The sequence below is a fragment of the Papio anubis genome, chromosome 10 (genome assembly GCF_008728515.1).
Source record: "Papio anubis isolate 15944 chromosome 10, Panubis1.0, whole genome shotgun sequence".
NCBI lineage: Eukaryota > Metazoa > Chordata > Mammalia > Primates > Cercopithecidae > Papio > Papio anubis.
In genome coordinates this window covers 41,523,018-41,545,308 of record NC_044985.1, presented here as the reverse complement: position 1 = coordinate 41,545,308, position 22,291 = coordinate 41,523,018, and the positions used below count along the sequence as shown (strand labels likewise).

General features: G+C 40.6%; 1 protein-coding gene across 8 annotated transcripts in view; it reads left to right on the top strand.

Annotated features, from left to right (window-relative positions):
* The window catches only part of ACVR1 (activin A receptor type 1), a 141,009-nt gene that overhangs the window by 41,768 nt on the left and 76,950 nt on the right, over positions 1–22,291 (top strand). For 4 of the 8 annotated variants that reach the window (XM_021923637.2, XM_003907500.4, XM_003907501.4 and 1 more), the window contains exon 2: positions 15,404–15,578. The gene's annotated coding sequence lies outside the window, so the exon portion shown is untranslated. Of the gene's footprint in view, positions 1–15,403; positions 15,694–22,291 lie in introns of all 8 variants that reach the window. The other 4 variants (XM_009182268.3, XM_021923636.2, XM_009182269.3 and 1 more) reach the window with 1 other exon arrangement.

The window sequence follows — 22,291 nt, the reverse complement described above, 5'->3', positions numbered from 1 at the left end:
GTCCAAAGTATTACTGAAAAACAGTGGAAGGATACCTCATGGTTGTGTTAAACCAGTCTAAATTTGGTTAGAAGTTCTAAGAGACTCAGTTGAATTCATGTTAGTATGTGTTGTCTTAAGCCTGAGTGCACAGCAGTTCTGGCAGAACCAATAAAAATGCTGCCCATGAAACAACTGAAACAGATTTTTAAAAAAGCTGTTATCTAAGAGTTACCTCCACCAATACTTAATGCATTCAAAATTAAAACTAACAGGAGCTAACCTTTTCCTTCCTGACAGTTTTAGAAAATAAGCCATTCTAAAACTTACAGAAGATTATCATTTCCCTCTTGGATTTAGAAAGTAAAAAAGCAAAATCAGGTAGACAGATGTTTTTGAAATGGACTAGGGTTCAGTGACCCGAAACTCAGTTGAATTTTTCTCGTAATTGTTGACAGTGTGAATGGTAAACAGACAATTGCTAACGTTTTATTTCCTTTTTATATGTGTGTTGTACTTTCATGTCCTGTCATATTGAAGCAATCCTGAAAGTATTAACTGTTTCTTACCTTGTCTCTCTCAGTGATACTCAACTCTCAGCTGCTCATTTGAGCCACCTGGAGAGTCAGGCACTTTTAATGTACAGCCAAGGGTGAGAACAACTGGGCTTATTTAGTCCTTTAACCATGGGGTTTTGGGTAATGCTTGTCTGCCCTTCCTCTTCAGTGCACAAAGCTCAAGTATATGCTGAACATCAGGGATGCAAAGATACAGGAAGCCAACCTGTGCAGTATGGAGACTAATTTGTTAACTTACTGATCTCTGGAGGAACTTTTACTTAGAGAATTCAGCTGGCTGTAGTATCACCTCTACCAGAGGAAGGATAGGGCTGACAATTTACTAATCTCTAGCTCTTCTTGAATTGCTTTTGAAGGGTAGAAATGTGTGACAAAAGGTTTATACATGTGTGTGTCTGTACTTAGATATAAAAATAGATGTTTTTAAGTCTTTTTGAACAATGAAAGTTCCTTTCATTGTTGCTCGGATAAATAGAGCACATTTTAAATGAGAATGGTGTTAAAATGGCTATGAAGAATTAATTTCACATTAGAAATTCTGGCCCAAATTCTGGGAATTTGGGTTATTGATGATAAATATAGATCATTTGTATTAATTGTCAGTTAAGTTGCTTCTTAAGAGTTGCAATATCACAAATGATCAAAAAGCTGATGTTTCAACTTGTGCTTATGTAAATTAATCACAGGTGTGGAATCTTGAGGCTTGTGATGAAAAGACTCCTAACACAGTCATATTCAGGCATGTTTTATGTTATAGAATTAATCTATAAAAAATGAATCCTGATGCAAAACTATGTGTTCTAATTAATAGTAACCCAAATCAAGAGGCTAAAATTCCATTAGTGAACTGAATGCTGAGTGACACTTGAGGAGAGTAAAGTATAGAAAATGTCTCTGTTTTGTGGTTACTCATATAAAAGGTCTTGCGTTAAAGAGTCCCGAGATTTATGTATCATAGACAAGGTCGTCTTGATAATAGCACATAATTCTGGGAACAGACCCGTCCCCATCTTCCCACCCCACATCACCCCTACTCCAAAGTATCACTGGAATCCCAAAGAGGATTTGGCTTCAGGTAGGCTGGCTTCAGTCCTAACTCTTGACTTGCCATCATCCTTTCTCATTTTTGTCTTTCCTGTTATTTTCTTCTGATACCTCATGTGTCCTTTGGTAGAGGCCATTTCATTTTAATTATCTGCAATTTGCTAATTTAGTCTGAAGTCGGCAGTGATTTGCAGTTTCTCAGTAGTAGTTCTCATCTGACTGGGGGGTGGTGTCTGCCTGTTTTATGGATGGGACACAGGCAGAGAGTAATGTGCTTAAGATACCAGTGCCTGGGAAGTTACATGCCTAGGTTCATTCCTCAAGCTGTGTGATTCCAGAGCTTTTGCTGTTTTCACAAAAATTAACTGGGAGATAAGCTACGTCCAGGTGGTGAAGAGGCACAGCCCAGAATGTACTCGAGGTCTAAGTTGTACGGAAAAAAGGCTGTAAGACCTTTTAAACTGATTTTTAAAGTAACAGTTTTATTGAGTTAGTTCATATACCAAAAATATTCACCCTTTTATAATGTACGATTCAGTGGTTTTTAGTGCAGCCACAGAACTGTTCAACTGACACCACTATCTAATGTTAGAACATTTTCACCACCCTGACAGAGAAACTATTAGCAGGTAAGACTAATTTTAAAGCTAATATTATTGGAGTAGAAGCCAAGGATTGGGCTCTCCTGATCATCCTGTGAACTGAGTGAGGGTAGAAACCCAGTTCCTGGTCCAGCCCTGCAGTGGGCACACAGTAGACACCAGTGTTGACTCTCACAGAATCCTCCAGAACAGTGAATTCTCAACTTTTGAAATTTTAACCCAGTCCAATTTTGGTAAACTAAAAAATCTCCCTTTGCCCACTTGTTTTATGAAAACAACAGGATTTAAAATTTTTTTCTAAGCACCTATTTATGTTTTCTGATTTTTCTAGGGTAGATCTGCCACCCTCATTATTTTGCTTGGAGAGTCATTGGCATCTCAAGACTTCTGGGTTATTTTCATTGCAGGTTTGGTTGAACACATGACATGATTCAGTGCAGTCATGAGTTCACATGACTCACGCATTAAGCGATTTCATGGGTTAAAGTGATCCCAGCCAGCAAATGCTAATAACAGCCATTTATTATTCCTTGGATCTTCCTACTCTTTTCTTTAACATTTGTCTTTGGCCATTGCCTCCTTTCTGTTACCTTTTTCATGCTTATTAAAGTAAATTGAATAACATTATATAGCAATGTGTGTTATTTGTCTTTTCTTCCCAGTGTGATATAAACAGGCTGGGGCTGAGAAAATGGGTAGTGGGGTGGGGAAAAACCTTTAAGAAGGTAAAGGCCAGGTGTGGTGTCTCATTCTTGTAATCCTAGTGCTTTGGGAGGCCAAGGTGGGAGAATTGTTTGAGACCAGGAATTCAAGGTTACAGTGAGTTATGTTTCTGCCACTCTACTCCAACTTGAGCAACAGAGTAAGACCCTGTTTCTAAGACAAAAAATGTAGCAAATGTAATATTGTCATGGTGAGAGGAAGAGCACTTCTTTTTCCTACTTTAGCTCCCTCAGTCACCTTGACTGACAACATCTGGAAGCAGGCCAGCCAGTGAGAGCTTAGCCAAGGGAATTGTATGGGGGCATGAGTCCAAGTGACCATCTTGGGAATAATTCTCTGGGAAAAAATTACAATTTTTTTTTTTTTTTTTTGGTGAAACAAAGCATCGCCCTTCTTACATTTTATTGGTAACAATTTAGTTTCCAGTAATATTACATGGTAATATTACATGGTATTTAAGTATTGTTCTCAAGTTTTGTTTTCTCTCTGTGTGTGTATATAAAATTTAGAAAAAAGATTATGTCCTAAAATGTTAGAGTAGGGAATACTTTGTTTTCAAATGTAAGTCAGGAGGAAGCTGTGGTTGAATATATACATTTAGTTTACATGTTGTCTTTTTGTATGAAATCAGAAACATTGGTAGTTCTCTGTCTCTATAACTGAGGGTTTGGGGAAGTTTGTTTTGTTTTTTACTTTGAGTTAAAAGCCATGACAACACTGAAAATGGGTTCTAGTAGGTCTATCTCCTTTTTTGCCATTAGCATAATTATTTCTCTGTCATTTTTTAAATTGTTCATGTTTCTCTTGGATGGTACCTCTTATGCTTTGAATCCATTATCAGGGTACACCATTTATTATCAACATTTATTAAGGGCATTTTATTTTATTTTGAGACGGAGTTTGCTCTTGTCATCTAGGCTGGAGTGCAATGGCATGATCTCGGCTCACTGCGACTTCTGCCTCCTGGGTTCAAGCAATTCTCCTGCCTTAGCCTCCCAAGTAGCTGGGATTACAGGAGCCTGCTACCACACCTGGCTAATTTTTGTATTTTTAGTACACATGGGGTTTCACCATGTTGGCCAGGCTTGTCTCAAACTCCTGACTTCAGGTGATCCACCTGCCTTGGCCTCCCAGAGTGTTGGGATTACAGGCGTAAGCCACTGCACCCAGCCTCTTGGCCTATTATTTATATGACTATCCTTGATGTTTCAGAGGTGAAAAATACTGCTTACCTTTGAGGAGTCCATGGACTCACCAGGGAAACAGTAAAATTTAAAAATTGAAATGCACTTTTAAGGGTCACAATAGTTAAGTTTGGGAACAACAGATGAGGGGGCATGTATTAATATTTCAGACAGGATGTAGACATGGGGGCTTTGGGAGGTGATGCTGGGGCTGATCCTGAAGCATAGGAGTTTGCCAGATGGAAAAAGACATTTCAGGCAGACAACTGCAAAGGCAGAAGGTGAACAAGGCCATGGTGTCCCCAGGGAGCTGTAAGATACAATTAGGATGAGGGTACTTATGAGATGATAATTCGATGATGTTGGAGATGTCTGGGGACAGATCGTGACAATCAGGAAATCTACACGAGCTAGGAGAGCCATTGATGGCTTTAAGCAGAGGAGAGTCACTAGTGTGCTTTACTCAATGAACGATTTACTACGCTGATGGCAGAGATGTAGAAGAGACCATGAAGGGGTCAGCTGGAGCACTGTTGGTGGGAGAGGTCCTGGGCTGGGATGTAGGTAGCGGTGGGGTTTGTAAGGCGAATTTGGTTTCTGGCTTTGTCTACAAGATTCTTCAGTGGTTCCATTGCAGAAGATAGGGCATAAAGAAAGATTAGTAGATTTGGGATGGTGGGTGACATGGACAGGATGCCCTTTAGTCTTGGGAACCTGGATGTATTCTTTTGCGCCCTTGAGAGACTGTTCTTAATAGACCCACTGTTACTCTACTTCTGTTTGTACATTTTCTTACTCAGTTGCCCTTCAGTTGGTGAGCAAATGATTGGTGAGCAAATTAAATTAAGGGCAAACCTCAGTCAGACACAGTGGCTCACGCCTGTAATCCCAGCACTTTGGGAGGCCGAGGCGGGTGGATCACTTGAGGTCAGGAGTTCGAGACCAGCCTGGCCAACATGGTGAAACCCCGTCTCTACTAAAAATACAAAAATTATCTGGGCATGGTGGCGGGTACCTGTAATCCCAGCTACTCAGGAGGCTGAGGCACAAAAATCGCTTGAGCCTGGGAGGCAGAGGTTGGAGTGAGCCAAGATTGTGCCACTGCTCTCCAGCCTGGGTGAAAGAGTGAGACTCTGTCTCAAAAAAAAAAAAAAAAAAAAAAAAAAAAAGAATGAAACTCCTAAATAAAAAGTGTTATGTTATTTTTACATTTTTTCTTTAATTAGTGGGCTGGGTGCCATCTCAGTACAGAGGTACATTGGACAGCTGTCTTTTTTTTTTTTTTTTTTTTTTGAGACAGGGTTTTGCTATCACTCTGTTGTCCAGGCTGGAGTGCAGTGACATGATCTCAGCAGCTTCTGCCTCCCAGGCTCAAGCAAGCCTCCTGCCTCAGCTTACCAAGTAGCTGGGACTACAGGGACCCACCACTATGTCTACCTAATTTTTTTTTTTTTTTGAGACAGAGTCTTTCTCTGTTGCCCAGGCTGGAGTGCAGTGGCGTGATCTCGGCTCACTGTAAGCTCCACCTCCCAAGTTCAATTGATTCTCCTGCGTCAGTCTCCTGAGTAGCTGGGATTACAGGCATCTGCCATCATGCCCGGCTAATTTCTTTTGTATTTTTGTAGAAACGGGGTTTCACTGTGTTGACTAGGCTGGTCTCGAACTCCTGACCTGAGGTGATCCGCCTGCGTGGGCCTCCCAAAATGCTGAGAATACAGGCATGAGCCACTACGCCCGGCCTTTAGTATTTTTTTTGTGGAAATGAGGTTTTGCCATGTTGCCCAGCAAATTCCTGGTCTCAAGCAATCCGCCTACCTCGGCCTCTCAAAGTGCTGGGATTACAGACGTGAGCCACTATGCCTGGCCCCCAAAAAATCTTTAATTAAAGAATACCCCTTGCCGTTAGCATAATTCTTGAGGAATCCTGGTAACAATCATGAAAGAAATATCTAAGCAGAATCTTTGAGCTAGAAGGAGACTTAATGACTTGGGCCACTGCTCGCTCTCTCTCTCTCTTTTTTTTTTTTTTTTTTAAGACGGAGCCTTGCTCTGTTGCCCAGGCTGGAGTGCAGTGGCGCGGTGTCGGCTCACTGCAAGCTCCGCCTCCCGGGTTCAGGCCATTCTGCCTCAGCCTCGCGAGTAGCTGGGACTACAGGCGCCCGCCACTACGCCCGGCTCATTTATTTATTTATTTTTTGTGTTTTTAGTAGAGACAGGGTTTCACCGTGTTAGCCATGATGGTCTCAATCTCCTGACCTCGTGATCCGCCTGCCTCGGCCTCCCAAAGTGCTGGGATTACAGGCGTGAGCCACTGTTCCCGGCCTGCTCTCTCTTTATAGTTAGTATAAAAGGATAACAGAGAAGGGTGAGAAGGGTTAGTGACTTCTGAGTGTCATACAGCAGTGGTGCAGGGTCATGTCTAGCTCACCAGTTCAGTGTTATCTCCATCGACCTGGATGACTCCCTGCTCAATCCCATAGAGACAATAGAGCTGAGTTGAGAGACCCTAGTGCTCAAGACCACCAAGTCAGCGGCAGACCCAGAGTTGCCTAAATTCTTGACTTTAATCTTATTTTAAATTAACTCACTGTTCATAGGCCAACAAGTATTTGTTGACTAGTTAGTATGGAAGGGATACTACCCCAATTATTACACAATCAAAGATAAATAAGAGGCTATTTTTCTCTTCAAGAAGTGTGCAGGTTAATTTTTCAGATTAACTCATTACAGGACTGGCAAATACTTATACAATTCATGGCTTGTCTGACATAATTATGGGTATGTAGTATATACACACACAAAACCAATGAGAAATGAGGCCACATAAAACATTGGTCATTTTTCGTTTCTTTTTTCCCTAACTTTATTGGATTTTGTTTTGTTTTGCTTTGCTTTTTTGCTTGTTACCTTGTTCTCTCTGCACAGTGGGCAAGCAGTTTTTAGACTAGCTTTAGAAATGCCTATATGCTGGTGGGCAAACAATAAATGGAACCAAACAATAAAAAATAATATTGATTGTCTTTTGTTCAGTTTATTCTTGTTCAATCGTAATTAGGAAGCGTGATCTGGTGAAAATTTTTCTTAGGTTGGTAATGACATAAATACTTGCAGGAAGGTATTTGGTACTTTCTGCTACTGCTTTGAATTTAAGCCTAGAGTAGAAATTTAGCCACTTAGTGATAGAGAAGTTTCTTTTTCTTTGCCAAGCTTATGAGCTTGAAATTATTCCTTCCTTCCTTTCCTGCCTGCCTCGCCTCGCCTGCCTTTCCCTTCCCTTCCCTTCCTTCTCTCTCCTCTCCTTTCCTTTCCTTTCCTTTCCTTTCCTTTCCTTTCCTTTCCTTTCCTTTCCTTTCCTTTCCTTTCCGTTCCCTTCCGTTCCTTTCCGTTCCCTTCCGTTCCCTTCCCTTCCCTTCCGCTTCCCCTTCCCCTTCCCCTTCCCCTTTCCCTCCCCTCCCCTCCCCTCCCCTCCTCTCCCGTCTCCTTTCCTTTCCTTTCCTTTGTTCTTCTTCTTTTTTTTTTGACAAAATCCTACTCTGTCGCCCAGGCCGGAATGCAGTGGTGTGACCATAGCCCACTGCAGCCTCCACCTCCCAGGCTCAAACAATCCTTCCCCCCCTCACCTTCACAAATAGCTGGGACTACAGGTATGTGCCATCCATGCTTGGCTAAATTTTTGGAGATGAAGTCTCACAGTATTGCCCAGGCTTGTCTCGAACTCTTGGGCCTAAGCAATCCTCCTGCCTTGGCCTCCCAAAGTGTGGGGATTACAGGCATGAGCCACTGTGCCCAGCCTGTTTTTTCTACAATTTTAAACTTCATTCACGCCACAAATATTTAAATAGTCTGGCATGATGCTAGACCAGGCATTGGAGATATAGCAGCACATTGAATACACAGAGTTCCTACTTTCAAGAGGCTCCTCGTTGAAGTTTTGCTAAATACCTGTCTAGTGAAGGTAAATAGTACAGCCTAAGTGAAACAAAATGCCAGACACTCCATTAGAAAACCAGAAAATCTGGTCCTGGCCTGGTGGGTGGCAGTCTTGCGAACTCTTATAAAAGTGCCTGAGATCATGAGCTGATGAAAGCCTGTATAGTCTTATGTGTGAGTGTAATCACCAAGGATTACCACATTCCTGCCAGACAACAGTTACAACACGGATGTCTCATGGTAATGAGGAGAGCTGGAGCGCTGCTGCAATGGGGTGTACACACATGAAAGCTGAAGCCAAACAGACAGAAAGGCGATCTGATTACCAGAGAAGTCTGATTCTGTTTAGGGAGTCGTGTGTTGGGGGAATGGAAGAAGTGACCGGTTCCTCCTTTCTTCCCTTCCACTTGTTCTCAATCCCTCTTCACTCAAGGTGCTCTGATTCTTCTCTGAGAACCATTTGGAGATGTATATATGGCTGTAATAAAGCTACTTGGGTTAGCCCAGGACAGCAGACTGGTTTCATGGAAGACATTTTTTCTATGGATGGAGTAGTGGAGAGGAAGAGTGATGGTTTCAGGATGAAATTGTTTACATCACATCACCAGGCATTAGTTAGATTCTCATAAGGAGAGTACAACCCGGATCCCCCACATGCACACTTCACAATAGGGTTCGCTCCAGTGAGAATCTAATGCCACGGCTGATCTGATCTAACAGGAGGCAGAGCTCAGGCCTAATGCTCGTTTGCCAGCAACTTACCTTTTGCTGTGCGGCCAGGTTCCTAACAGCCCATGGACCAGTACCCGTCCACAGCCTGGGGGTTGGGAACCGCTGGCCTGGGGGTTGTCATGAAACTCATTTCTCACTCAGGAATTGATATGACTCCATAGAACCACCACAGACCTGTTAACTGGGTGAAGGCTGATGGGACTTGAAAAAAATGAAGGACAATTAGAAAAATAGGGAGAAAGTGTGATGGATCCATTGGATGTCTATATTGAGCTACTAGCTGCTCTGAAAGGCTTATAGAAAGGCCTTCTGTGTAATTGGTAATATCAGTTAACCAGAAAGGCTGTGTTTATTTCCTTCCTAAACTGGTTAATCAAAAATTTCAGTGGGCCTTGCATAGGGAAAGAAATCAGGATAGAAAAGGGAGAGAGCAGGAATAAAGAAGAGAGAGAGAAAGGAGTGGCTGGGTGTGGTAATCTCTCACTCCTATAATCTCAGCACTTTGAGAGACTGAGATGGGCAGATCACTTGAGGTCAGGAGTTCGAGACCAGCCTGGCCAACATGGCAAAATCCCATCTCCACCAAAAATTAGCCAGGCGTGGTGGCATATGCCTGTAATCCCAGATACTCAGGAGGTTGAGACAGGAGAGTCACTTGAACCTGGGAGGTAGAGGTTGCAGTGAGTGGAGATTGTGCCACTGAACTCCAGCCTGGGTGAGAGAATAAGACTCCATCTCAAAAAAAAAAAAAAAAAAAAAGAGAAAGGAGTGAGTGATATGGGTTACTTATGAGTGAGGAGTGCATGTGTGTCTGTCTTTTGTGAAATCTGATCTTCTCTGAAGTCACACCTCATATCTGGTGAGAAGCTGACTTAAGGGGGTATTCTATTTTAGTCTGTAGCCTTCCTGTTTGGTGTCTGGATTTTTTCTAAGTCATCACCAGTGGAAGAATGAGTATTGGGCTGTTAGTCTTTCATGGTCTCTCTTTTCAGGCTTCCTGTGGAGCCTTTTGTAATATTTATTTCAAAGTTGCTTCTTATTGTTATTATTATTTTTGACAGGTCTTGCTCTGTTGCCCAGGCTGGAGTGCAGTGGCGTGAACATGGCTCACTGTAGCCTCGACCTCCTGGGCTGAAGCAGTCCTCCCATCTCATCCTCCTGAGTAGCTGGGACTACAGGTGTGCACTACCATACCTGGCTAATTTTTAAATTTTTTGTAGAGATGGGGTCTCACCATGTTGCCCAGGCTGGTCTCCAACTCCTGGGCTTAAGCAGTCCTCTTATCTTGGCCTTCCAGCGTGCTGGGATTATAGGCATAAGTCACCATGCCTGGCCCTAAATTGCTATTTTGATAAGTCAAAATGGTCAAATCTCAGCAATTGCATAGGATTCAACCTAATAATTCAACCCTGGTAATCATCACTTCTCTTCTTATAGCTGCTCCTTAAATATTGAGTTCACAACATTAGCTACCATTTATTAGCATACACTGAGTGCCATGTACTTCATACATGGCGACTCTGCAAGGAAGTCATGACGCCTGTTTTGCCAGAAAAGATTACATGGGCCAGGGCCGGGATCCAACTCAGAACCCTTTGGTTCAAGCATGGAACTTCTTTATGCTACTATAGCCCACTGACTGCCTTTGTTGCCTCAAGTTTTCTCCTTGATTCCTTTACTTTATATTTCTGGCAGGAGTAGATGAATCTTTGGCTGGACAGATGAAAGGGATTTTGATGGATCATCAAACCACTTCACTTGAGGGTTTCGGGGTTACAGAGTGTAGGCAGATTATCTTTAGAAGTGTAGTCTGGTACTTAATTACACTCTGTAATTAAGTAATCCACAGTGGGCCCCTTTTGTCTTAGCCAAATTGTACGTTAAATTCTGGAGGAGAAAGGTAGTCTAATATTTCAGCCAAAGCATTAGGAAAACCCATCTTCACTGTATTTCCACTTTGACCCGGTCTTCTTTCTAGGCTGTAAGGCAGACCTGAATCTTTTCCTTAAAACATCTTGGAGATTTTGTTTTTCCTCATGCTCTGCCCTCCCTCCCCAGCTTTTTCTCTTCATTCTCTAGAAGTCTAACATATGATTCCTACTCTGTCTCTCGATATACACCTGGAGAGAACAGTGTTTCTGTCACAGAATTCCTTCTCAGGATTTCTTGGGAAATATATGTTTTTCCAAATCCCTAGAAACATCACTTATGAGGTAAATGGGAAAAAGTGTTATAATTCTCCTGTGAGAATTGTATGAGTCAACACAATGACAGTAGAAAGAATTCACTGATGTCAAGTTGAAAGCAAGAACAGGAAAAGCTGACTTGCGGAGTTGAAGGATAAGATCCACCTTTTTTGGAGCCAGCGCAGGATAGGAGCATGTGGGAGAGAATGGGTCATGATTTCTTCTCGCTGTTGCCATGTTAAAAATGTGTCTTTGTGACCCAATCTGCTACTACCATTGATCTGTCATGTTTGCAAATAAAATAAGTTTATATGCACAGCATACTGTATACATATCCTACGCTTGGTATTACAAGAAATAAATTTTAGAATTAAACTGAGTCTTTAAATTGGCAACTTCAACATACGAGTCTGTGTTGTACTGTTAATTTGCTTGTAGATCTGAATGTAGGTTATTGCAGTGGTCAACAAAGTCTCTTTCTAAAGGGCCAGATAGTAAATATTTTAGGTTTTGCAAGCCATACGGACTCTGTTACAACTATCAGTTCTACCATTTCAGTGTGAAAGCAGCCATAGACTATACTTAAAATGAACAAGTGTGCCTGTTCCAATAAAACTTTTATTTACAAATCCAGACTGTGGGCTGAAGTTTGCTTGCTACTGGCATAACATCCAATAATGTTCACTGGCATTTTCCAGGATCTTAGTATTTGCTATAGGCTACAATTCTTTGTAAATACTACTAACTATGATAGTTCCCATTTAGCAATGTTTTTGGATATCCATAATCATGAGTAAAGAATGGAAGTATTTTAAGAACAATATATTCTGGAGAAATTCCTGGAAATTCGCATTTCTCATGGTCATTCACATTTTCTTATGCATAATTTGGGAATAATATAACCTCTCAATTTCATTGTTAGGATTAAGTCAGACAATGCAAGTAATGTGGTTAGCACAGTTATAGAACTAACAACTCACTAAATGATAGCTACTATAATTAGTAACTAGATGGGAAGTATTTACCCTATTTCATGGAAAAGGAAACTGAAACTCAGAGGTTAAATGATTTGCAGAGGTCACATTTAATAGGTTGGAAAACTGAGTTTGGCTGCTTCCTAAGTCTATGTTCTTGCTACCATATCCTGCTTTCTGAAGTAGTTCTGGTTAATGGCAATTCCACAGCAAGATACACCATGGTTTATTTGGTTTATGGACTGGGTGAACAGACAGGGAGAGTATGGAATGGTTCTTGAAAGGGTAAGGATTTGCAATGTTTAGAAGCCACAGTTTCTAGAAGCCAAGGATATGGTTGTAACTAAAGAGCTGAGAAAACTTGTCTTGATTTTTTTTTTTTTTTTTTTCCTGTTGCTTAGCTGCTGTGTGGACTGCCAAGAGCTTGTTTGATTTTAAGTGCTTTTTGTGCTTGCCTGTTACTCAGGTCCCATCATATTGCAACAACTTTTAAGAAACTATGCGTGTTCTTTTAAACTGGATTAAAGAAAACTGTACTGTAATGTTAAATGCCCAAAATTAGAGTTAGAAAATTGGATTGGATTTTCCTTCTCCTTCTTCATTGTCATCCTCCAACCCCCTGCTCAGGAATGTGCCTTTGACCCTTTAGGGTCAGACTTTTACACAGCTTGATTAGCTGCCAAGAATTGAAACTCCATTGCCAAATAAGTTGGCTAAATTTTTGGGAAAAACTCAGCTCAATGAATGGTTTTTGAAAATTTGCTAGAGTTTATTATATAGATATTTATTTCATGGCACTGATTTTTGTTTGTTTGCTTGTTTTTTTGAGACAGATTCTCCCTCTGTTCCCCAGGCTGGAGTGCAGTGGCACTGATCTTGGCTCAGTGCAACCTCCACCTTCCAGGTCCGAGTCACTGGGATTACAGGTGCCTGCCACCATGCCCGGCTAATTTTGTATTTTTGGTAGAGACAGGGTTTCACCATGTCGGCCAGGCTGGTCTTGAACTCCTGACCTCAGGTGGTCCACCCACCTCAGCTTCCCAAAGTGCTGGGATTACAGGCATGAGCCACTGCACCTGAATGATAGCACTGATTTTAATTAGTGAGTATATCTTTTTGGGGAGTTGGTTTTTGTATTTTCAGTCCCTCTTGGGGTTTTGAACACAACAGTTTTTAGCTACCTTTCAGGTGTGCCGAGCTTGCCTGTTGATATGAAAGGTATTTGTGGGGAGATGGGTGCCAAGTAGAACATTTGAAGAGTTAAGTATCCAGTTCAACACGTTATTTGCCATTTTACCAACCTGGTCTTTCTTATAGTACACCACAGTTTTGATTTCAGTCCATGGTTTGTTTGAGAGCCCAGTGAATTTTAAAACAAATGTTAAATTATATTTAACTTGGAGATTTAGTTAAACTCTTGAGCACCAAGTATATGCTAAGTATCGTGAAAGAGGGCTAAACACTGAAGAATAATATGTGATCTTTATCTAGTTTTGAATTGGTTTCGAGAAACCCAGTGCATGGCAGGGAATTAATGCCAGGTTGTTTGTCATATAGAATATAAATACCAGGGGAATTAGAAAGATCTGGGAAATATAAGAATCTTTAGAGAAGACTGGACAGAGGCAGGGGAACCCAAACACTGTCTTGAAGGATGAGAAGGAATTCCATGCAGTGAAGATGACGGGGCTGGGATGCTGGATGGCAAATTAGAAGCACCTTTATAATAAGGGGGAAAAAAAAAAAGAGAGAGAGTCTCTGATTTTTAAAAAGAGAATCAGAAAAATACGTACCGGTGTTTATTTTCTGGTTTATCTAAACCTCTTCCCACCAATACAGTAACTCTCACTTAAAAGACATGGTTGACCCTAGGCAGGACAGCTGAACACTGGCCTCCTCTTAAAATGCAGTTAGTCTTTGGCAGAGGGGAAGGCAGCTTTAGTGTGACTCTGCCAAATTTCCCTGGCCCCAGCATCTTGGAAAATACCAGTATTTCAACAGTTTGTTCTGAAACTCAAGGGTTTGTGGGTGCTGCTCAGCTGATGAGTTTGTTTTTAAGGATGCCCACTTTAGAAATGCATTTTTGCTCTTTAACTTTGCTAAGTGATTGCTGAAAAAGACAAATTTCTGGTTGACCTCTCTATGGAAGATAGTTTTACATGTCTTTTTCTTACTGCGCCTATTATATGTCTAGATTTTATTTTCAAATAGATTGTGAGCCTCAATTTAATTTGAAGTGAGGAACGGTTTGATAGTATCTGTAAAACAGTTCCCCTGAATTCCAAGGTGGATGGGAAGATTTTTCCCCATAATTACTGCAGAGTGCTGCATTTGGGGCTTGTTTTCTGCTTAGATTTATTTACGTGAAGGTTTTCTTAGCAAAATGTTACTTGAGGTTAAAAAAAAGGTGCTGTTTTCTGAAGGCAGTAAGTTTTCCAGTGTTTTGTATTAACAATTTGAATGGGAAAGTTTGGTTCTAATAAAAATTTCCTCTTCCTTTGGTTCTAATAAAAATTTCCTCTTCCTTTGGCAAATGTTGATGTTTTTCAAGTCTTCCTAAAGGAAAAGGGGGCCTGGGTGGGTTTTTGTTTTTTATTAGATATCTAGAGCTCCGCTCCTCTTCCCTTCCGCTTTGTGCTCCTTCCCCACCATTGTTTTATGAGCCTTTGAACCAGATTTGTCTATGCCAGAGATTGTTGCTTGAAAATAGACCAAAATCAGATATATTTGAATGGATATACAAGAAATTGGTTACTCTGGTACACTGGATACCTCTAGGAGAGGCCAGGGATGTTGGAACGGGAGGAAGACTTTTCATTCTATAGTTTGTACTGCTCAGACTATTTTTTTTTTCTATTTTTGAGACAGAGTTTTGCTCTTGTTGCCCAGGCTGGAGTGCAATGGCATGATCTCGGCTTACCGCAACCTACGCCTCCTAGGTTCAAGTGATTCCCCTGCCTCAGCCTCCCCACCAGCTGGGATTACAGGCATGTGCCACCACACTCGGCTAATTTTGTATTTTTAGTAGAGACAGGGTTTCACTATATTGACCAGACTGGTCTTGAACTCCTGACCTCATGATCCGCCTGCCTCAAATGCACATAATAGTTAGTACATGCAGAGTCAAAATTTTTGTTTGATTTTGTGTGTGGCAAGGGAAGGAGAAGAAAGGGCTAGAGTACATAGTGTATAGGCTTTAAAGTAACTTGATTTTGAAATGTGCCGACTGCAGATCTTACTGGTTTTTGTGTTGTTTAGAAAAATATTTAAAGACCACTGTAGATCCATGACCTTTACACTCTTCCTATCAGTGTTTTCAAACTTTTCTGTACTTGCTGCACTTGTAGATGGGCTTCGTTTTGTGGTACAAATTGAAAGACGTGCCAAATGTGCACTTCCTTTAGCCACCACATTCACAGCTACAGGATTTTCTTCTGCTTAGCTGGTTTTCTTTCTTCTTTCCCTCTGCAGCCTGGAGCGTTGTTAAGCGTCACACTGCCAAAGTGAAAGCTGCTGGAGAACTCATAATCCCAGGAACGCCTCTTCTACTCCCCGAGTACCCCAGTGACCAGAGTGAGAGAAACCCTGAACGAGGGCACGCAGCTTGAAGGACTTTGGGCAGATGTGACCAGGAGCCTGCGTTAAGGTAGCTGAGTCAGCTTTACCCGGAGCTCTCAGAGCGGCGTTGCCAGAACCAGCAGTGCAGCCACTTCAACAAATCACTTCTTTTAATACTCTTTGGCAGAGATCAAATCTACAGGGTAAATTCTTTGCCACAAATGATTATTTTGTTTTTTCATATGAATCCAACATAAGAAAGTTAGGACCAGCCTAATAGCTCTTAGTTCTGACATTGCTTTCATAGTAGGCTTTGTTGGGTGGATCTGCACAGCTATTCTTTAAATTTGGCCAAGTTTTTCAGATAAATACTGCCAATGTTTCCCTACCTATAAAATGCCCCTGCCATCCTTTTCACCTTACAGGGCCACTACATTAAGTTTTTCTTTTCTTTTTTTTTTTTTTTTTTGAGACGGAGTCTTGCTCTGTCGCCCGGGCTGGAGTGTAGCGGCGCGATCTCGGCTCACTGCAAGCTCCGCCTCCCAGGTTCACACCATTCTCCTGCCTCAGCCTCCGGAGTAGCTGGGACTACAGGCGCCCGCCACCTCGCCCGCTAGTTTTTTGTATTTTTAGTAGAGACGAGGTTTCGCCGTGTTAGCCAGGATGGTCTCGATCTCCTGACCTCGAGATCCACCCGTCTCGGCCTCCCAAAGTGCTGGGATTACAGGCTTGAGCCACCGCGCCCGGCCCAAGTTTTTCTTTTGTTTTGTTTTGTTTTGTTTTGTTTTTGAGATGGAGCCTTGTTCTGTCACCCAGGCTGGAGTGCAGTGGCATGATCTCGGTTCACTGCAACCTCTACCTCCCGGGTTCACGCAATTCTCCTGCCTCAGCCTCTTGAGTAACTGGGACTACAGGCACGCGCCACCACACTCAGCTAATTTTTTTTGTATTATTAGTAGAGATGGGGTTTTACCATATTGGCCAGGCTGGTCTAGAACTCCTGACCTTGTGATCCGCCTGCCTTGGCCTCCCAACATGCTGGGATTACAGGTGTGAGCCACTGTGCCTGGCCCTAATTTTTTCTTTTAAAATAGACCTTATTTCTTTTAGAGCAGTTTTAGGTTCACAGCAAAATTGAGCAGAAAATAGAGTTTTCATCTATCTCCCCAACACCCCCCTACTGTCAATATCCCACACCAGAGTAGTACATTTACTACAATCAATGAACCTACATTGACACATCATTATCACCCAAAGGCAATAATTTACATTAGGCTCAATCTTGGTGTTGTACATTCTGTGGGTTTGGACAAATGAGTAATGACATGCATCTACCATTATAGTATTATACAGAGTAGTTTCAGTGCCCTAAAGATCTCTGTGCTCTACCTATTCATTTCCCATCCCCACTAGCCCTTGGCAATCACTGGGCTTTTTACTGTGTCCATACATTTACCATTTCCAGAACTACATTTTAATAATACATTTCCCGTGGAGTGCTTTGAAAGCATAAAGAAGCCTTGAGCCAGGCATGGTGGCTCACGCCTCTAATCCCAGTGCTTTGGGAGGCCAAAGGAGGAGGACTGGTTGTGTCCAGGAGTTTGAGACCAGCTGGAAACCATAGTGAGACCCTGTCTCTACAAAAAAGGAAAAAAAAAAAAAAATTAGCCAGGCATCTTGGCAGGTGCACATATTCCCAGCTACTTGAAAGGCTGAGGCACATGGATTACTTGAACCTGGGAGGTTGAGGCTTCAGTGAGCTGTGATCACACCACTGCAGCCCAGACTGGGCAATAGAACAAGACCTTGTATCAAAAACAAACAAACAAAACAAAAACACAAAAGTCTCGCTCTCCAGGATGAAACGATATTAAGGGTGTGATAAGTTATGGGGGTAATATGTATACCTACTTGGAATAGAGTCAGTAAGATGTTTCTGTGAGGGGAAGCCTGAAGTGCAAAATGTTGATGTGTGTGTCTTTCTTAATTTAACATTTGAGTTGCTCAGATATGGTTTGAACCATGTATGTGGAGACAGAAGCAAGGAATTGAGGATTAAATTCTGCCAGGGTTGGTCTATGCAGCCTTCTTAGATTTAATACTTTTGAGGAAAGTCTCTGATACGGCTATTAGGTGCATTCTTTTTAAAGGAAAGTCCAATGTATTATTATAAAACAGTCATTATTCTTCTTATTATTATTATTACTATTTTGAGACAGGGTCTTACTCTGTTGCCTAGACTGGAGAGCAATGATGCAATCATGGCACGCTGCAGCCTCAAACTCCTGGGCCCAAGGGATCCTCCTGCCTCAGCCTCCCAAGTAGCTAGGACTATGGATGTACATAACCACACCTGGCTATTTTTTGTTGTTTGTTTTTTTTTTAAGACAGGGTCTCACTCTGTTGCCCAGGCTGGTGTTGAACTCCTGGCCTCAAGTGATCCTCCTGCCTTAGCCCCCCATAGCTTTATATTTTATATAAAAGTTAATTTTGATTATTTCATTTCAGATAATACAAAACACTATAAAGTATAGCCATATATAAAGATAAAAGTTCTTCCCTTCTCTCTTTCACTTTTGGCCAAAATCTTGGAATATAAACTTTCCCATTTATAAACCTTTTCATATACAGATATTTTTATACACAAACAAATATGCATATTAATTATGTTAAAAATTGGTGACACATGAGCATACATTCTATTTTACAACTTGCTTTTTGGCTTGACTTGGTATATTGTGGATATTTTTCCTTTTAAGCAGAATTTAATCTCAGGGTGAGAAATCCCTGCCTAGTGTCCCTTATATGGCTGTGACGTAATAATCACCAGTCCTCAAGTGAGAGATTAGTCCATAATTTAAAGGGGGTAGGCAAGAGGCTTTTCACATTATGGACAAAACCAAGACCATGACTGTTGACATTGGACTTTGGTCGCTAAGGATGTGTGTTTTTATTTTCGAAGGCAGACGATGCACTGCTTGGGGTTGTTGCTAAGGTGTCAGTTTTGTGAAATTTTTATTTTTTGGAGGCTGTTAATATATTAGCATAGTTGTTAGTTCTGGCTACCATCCTTTGAGCATTTTGAGACACTTTTATGCCCATTTAAGGTGGTGTGAGGGTGAATTAGTTTTAAGAGGAAGTAATGAATAACAGAGATGGTATTAGGAGACAAACTTTATTTTCTGTATATATTTATTTGAGGGAGAAGTAGATGATGGCTGTAGTTAGTTGCTACCCCTGTGATAATTATGAAACAGGGCTAAAATTGTTCATAGTTTCCTAATGTGGTTAACAGTGCAATAGGTAAAAAATGGCAGTTTAATGTGCTTTAATTTGCATTTTTCTTAGTTTGATTGAGATTGAGCATCTTTTCATGAGTTTAAAAACCACTTTTATTTCTGGTTATCTTCTTTCTATGTTTGTGTTCATTGTCTATTTTGCTGTTGGGTTATGATTTTTATTATCAAAATATGACATCAAAATTATCAGTCCCCCCTTTTTATCCTTGTGATATGTGCTATTTATATTTTTCTCAGTTGGCCATTTATATAGAAATAATTATTATTTTGTTGTGCAGGTTATTACAAATTTTATATAGTTAAAATTGCCAATTTATTCAAACAAGAATTATTTATTAAATGCCTCTTGTGTATGAGAACTTGTTCTAGACAACAGGCTATACAGTAGTAAAAAAGCAGACCCCAATTCTTGCTCCGCAGCAGAACTTACATTCTTACTTACATCGGAGGAAATGGTCAATATCATAGTATTGTAGTTAAAAGACCTCCTTTCATTTTTAGATTTAAAGACCTACCATCTCCTGGTTCATTCTAATGTCATGTGGGGGTTTTTTAGATTTAAGTCTTTGATCCATCTGAAATGTTAGGTATGAATTCAAATGAATTTTTCTCTAGATGCTCTATTAATTCGGGTTAGGTTGAATTGCTGTAACCAAGGGACTGAAATATGCTATGGTTCAAAGAACACAGAAGTTTATTTTTTCTTCACTTAACAGTCCCCGTGTAAGCAAAACAGATTAGCAGAACCGCCCATATCCACTGATCATTCGGAGGCTTGAGTTACGTCTGTTCTTTGGCTCTAGTAATTGTTGCTGTGATTATCTGCATGGTCCTATCTGAGTTGCTGCTGTATCTGGGTCCCCTCCATGGGAAGGGCAAAGGAGAAAGTCCAGGGCTAGTGATCAGAAACTGCAGACATCACTACAGAGGAGAACTATAGTGATGAGAACTTTGTTATGTGGGTACATCTAGCTGCAGTGGAGACTGAAAAGTGAAGTCTGTGTTGGCCGCCTTGTACCCAAGAAGAAGGAAAGAAGGGATTTTAGTGGAAAATTAGCAGTCTCTGCCATATTGCCTAGAGATTTGGCTAAAAATTCCAATTTTACTGAACGATCCCAACTTTTCTCCTTTGGTTTCTTTTATAGTATAAATTTCCATGTAGCTTTTGGTCTATTTCTGGGATAACCGTTTAGTTTCATTAATCTATCTGCCTATTCATGCAGCAGAATCGCATTGTTTTAACTTTCTGAGGCTTAGTTTTTTTTTTTTTTTTCTTTTTCATAGTGGTAAGTCTCCCCATTTTAAGTCCTATTTCACAGAATTTTAATACTTGTGTGTGTGTTTTAAAAATATGAACTTTAAAAGAATCGTACCCAGTTACCACCCTCTTCCCCCATGAAGAAAACCTATTATTTTTGGGATTTTGTTAAATGTGTAGACTTCATTAGTGAAGGTTCACTCTTTATGATGTTAATTTTTCTTATTTGACCGTAGTGTTGCACAGTTCCTTTGAGAAACACTGATCTTGAACCCTAGACTTTCTATATCCTTCGACCTGTGACACTTATTGAAGTACGTGGGAGGAAGGACCACTTTATATGATATTTTAATTTTATTTCAATACATGATTTCTGATTATGACCAGGAAACATACTTATTTCGCTATTCTATTAGGAATAAACTTGTAAAAACAATTTCTTCAGTTTGAAGATAAGGAAGAGTTGATATTTCAGAAGTTTATCACATAGACTTATTTGTAATATACAAACCTGGGCTAATTGTTGGCATATATATGATGCACAGTGCTTGTAACTTGCTTAGTGTATGTGTATGTGTGTATATATTTCTAACAACATGTATTCAGCTTTTGTCCTTTCCTTTTTACCTTTTTTAATGTAAAATAAAACACTAATTTATACAAGAAGCGTACATAGTTTAGTTAATTACAAGGTGAATATTTTTTGTGATCACCATTCAGACCAAGAAACAGTATATTATGTAGTATATACACTATAGTAATTGCCTCCTTGCCTTTTTATGTGGGTCCATCAACCAGGTGTTCAGACCTATAGGTTGGTCTCATATTATCTCTTTATGTTTTGTAAGTCTCTTAAACCTGGGGTTTCCACCTCCAGCCCTTTCTTTCCCTTACAGTTTCTCTGTTGAAGAACCTGGCCATTTGACCTCCAGCTTCTTACTTGCTAGATTTTGGTGATTGCATCCACATGGTTCAATTCAATTTGTTTTTCTTTTAGTGGCATATGTTGTATTAACACCACAATCTGGACAGCAGGGATGCTCACTGCTACTGAGTGGGTCCTTGTTTCTACACCCATTTAGTGGACAGAACCAGGAATTAAATATTTATAAAATACTTCGCGAGTTCATTCTGATACTTGTGATTGAAATTCAGTTTAAAAGGTTTTAACTTAACGTTTTCTGTGTAACATCTTTATCTCCTTTATTTGACACAGAATTCTAGTCCTCAAACACAACAGGGGATGATAGTCAGCATACTCCATAGATACTCATTTTCTTTCTTCCACATTATACACACAGTATTCTCAGTAGTGCCACAATACTAACACTATACCGCTAGTTATGAAAACTGAAAACAATTTCTTTTTTTGTATGCTATTTCCATTCTCCTTTTAATTTTTTTTGTTGTTGTTGTTGTCATTGTTGGAGGGTGTTTTAGTTGTTGAAAATTGGGCAGATTTAAACACTGATTAGCTCTTAGATGATATTTGAAGGAGGAATAATTTTAACTTTGTTGGGTGAGATGTGGGGTTTTAGTTATGTTTAGAAAAAAATCCTTATCTGTCAGAGAATTTGTGGGTGAAATGATATGACATCTGTGATTCTCATTAAAATACCTCGGGAAGAAAATGGGAATGGAGGAAAGAAGGCTGCTTATTTTTGAAACTGGGGGTAGAATGTTGCTTATTTTTGAAACTAGAAGATTTTAAAAGGAGGCATATTATGCTTTCTGTTTCTTTGTAACTTGAACTATCTGTAATAAAAAAATTTAAATATTAATTTTATTAACAGTGAAAAGAAAAGAACATATGGGGAGGAGGGTAATAAGGAAGGAATAGACAGGGAGGGGGAAATGACTAAAGAATGGGTGATTTCATTCTCAACCGGGTAGTCCAGCCTGGTGGCCTACAGTGGTTCCTGAGTCTAAGAAAACAAGCAACGTCTTGAATGAAAAGAAAAGGCTGAGCCGTGAGGCCTAAACCAAGATTTAAGGCATGAGTGACAGAAGAGGAAGCTTCTATGCAAGGAAACTGAGAAAGATCAAAGCATTAAAAGTAAAGATACCTGAGAGTGCAGCCCACAAATCCCAGCTAGGGAGGAAGCCCAGGGAAGAAGGTGGTCACAACCCCACATCCTACCTCATAAGTGAGTGAGACCTCCTTGTCATTCTCAGCATCACCCGATTTGCTGGGGGATGGGGGATTCCTAGGCCTCGTCATCACAGATCAAAATCTCTAAGGGG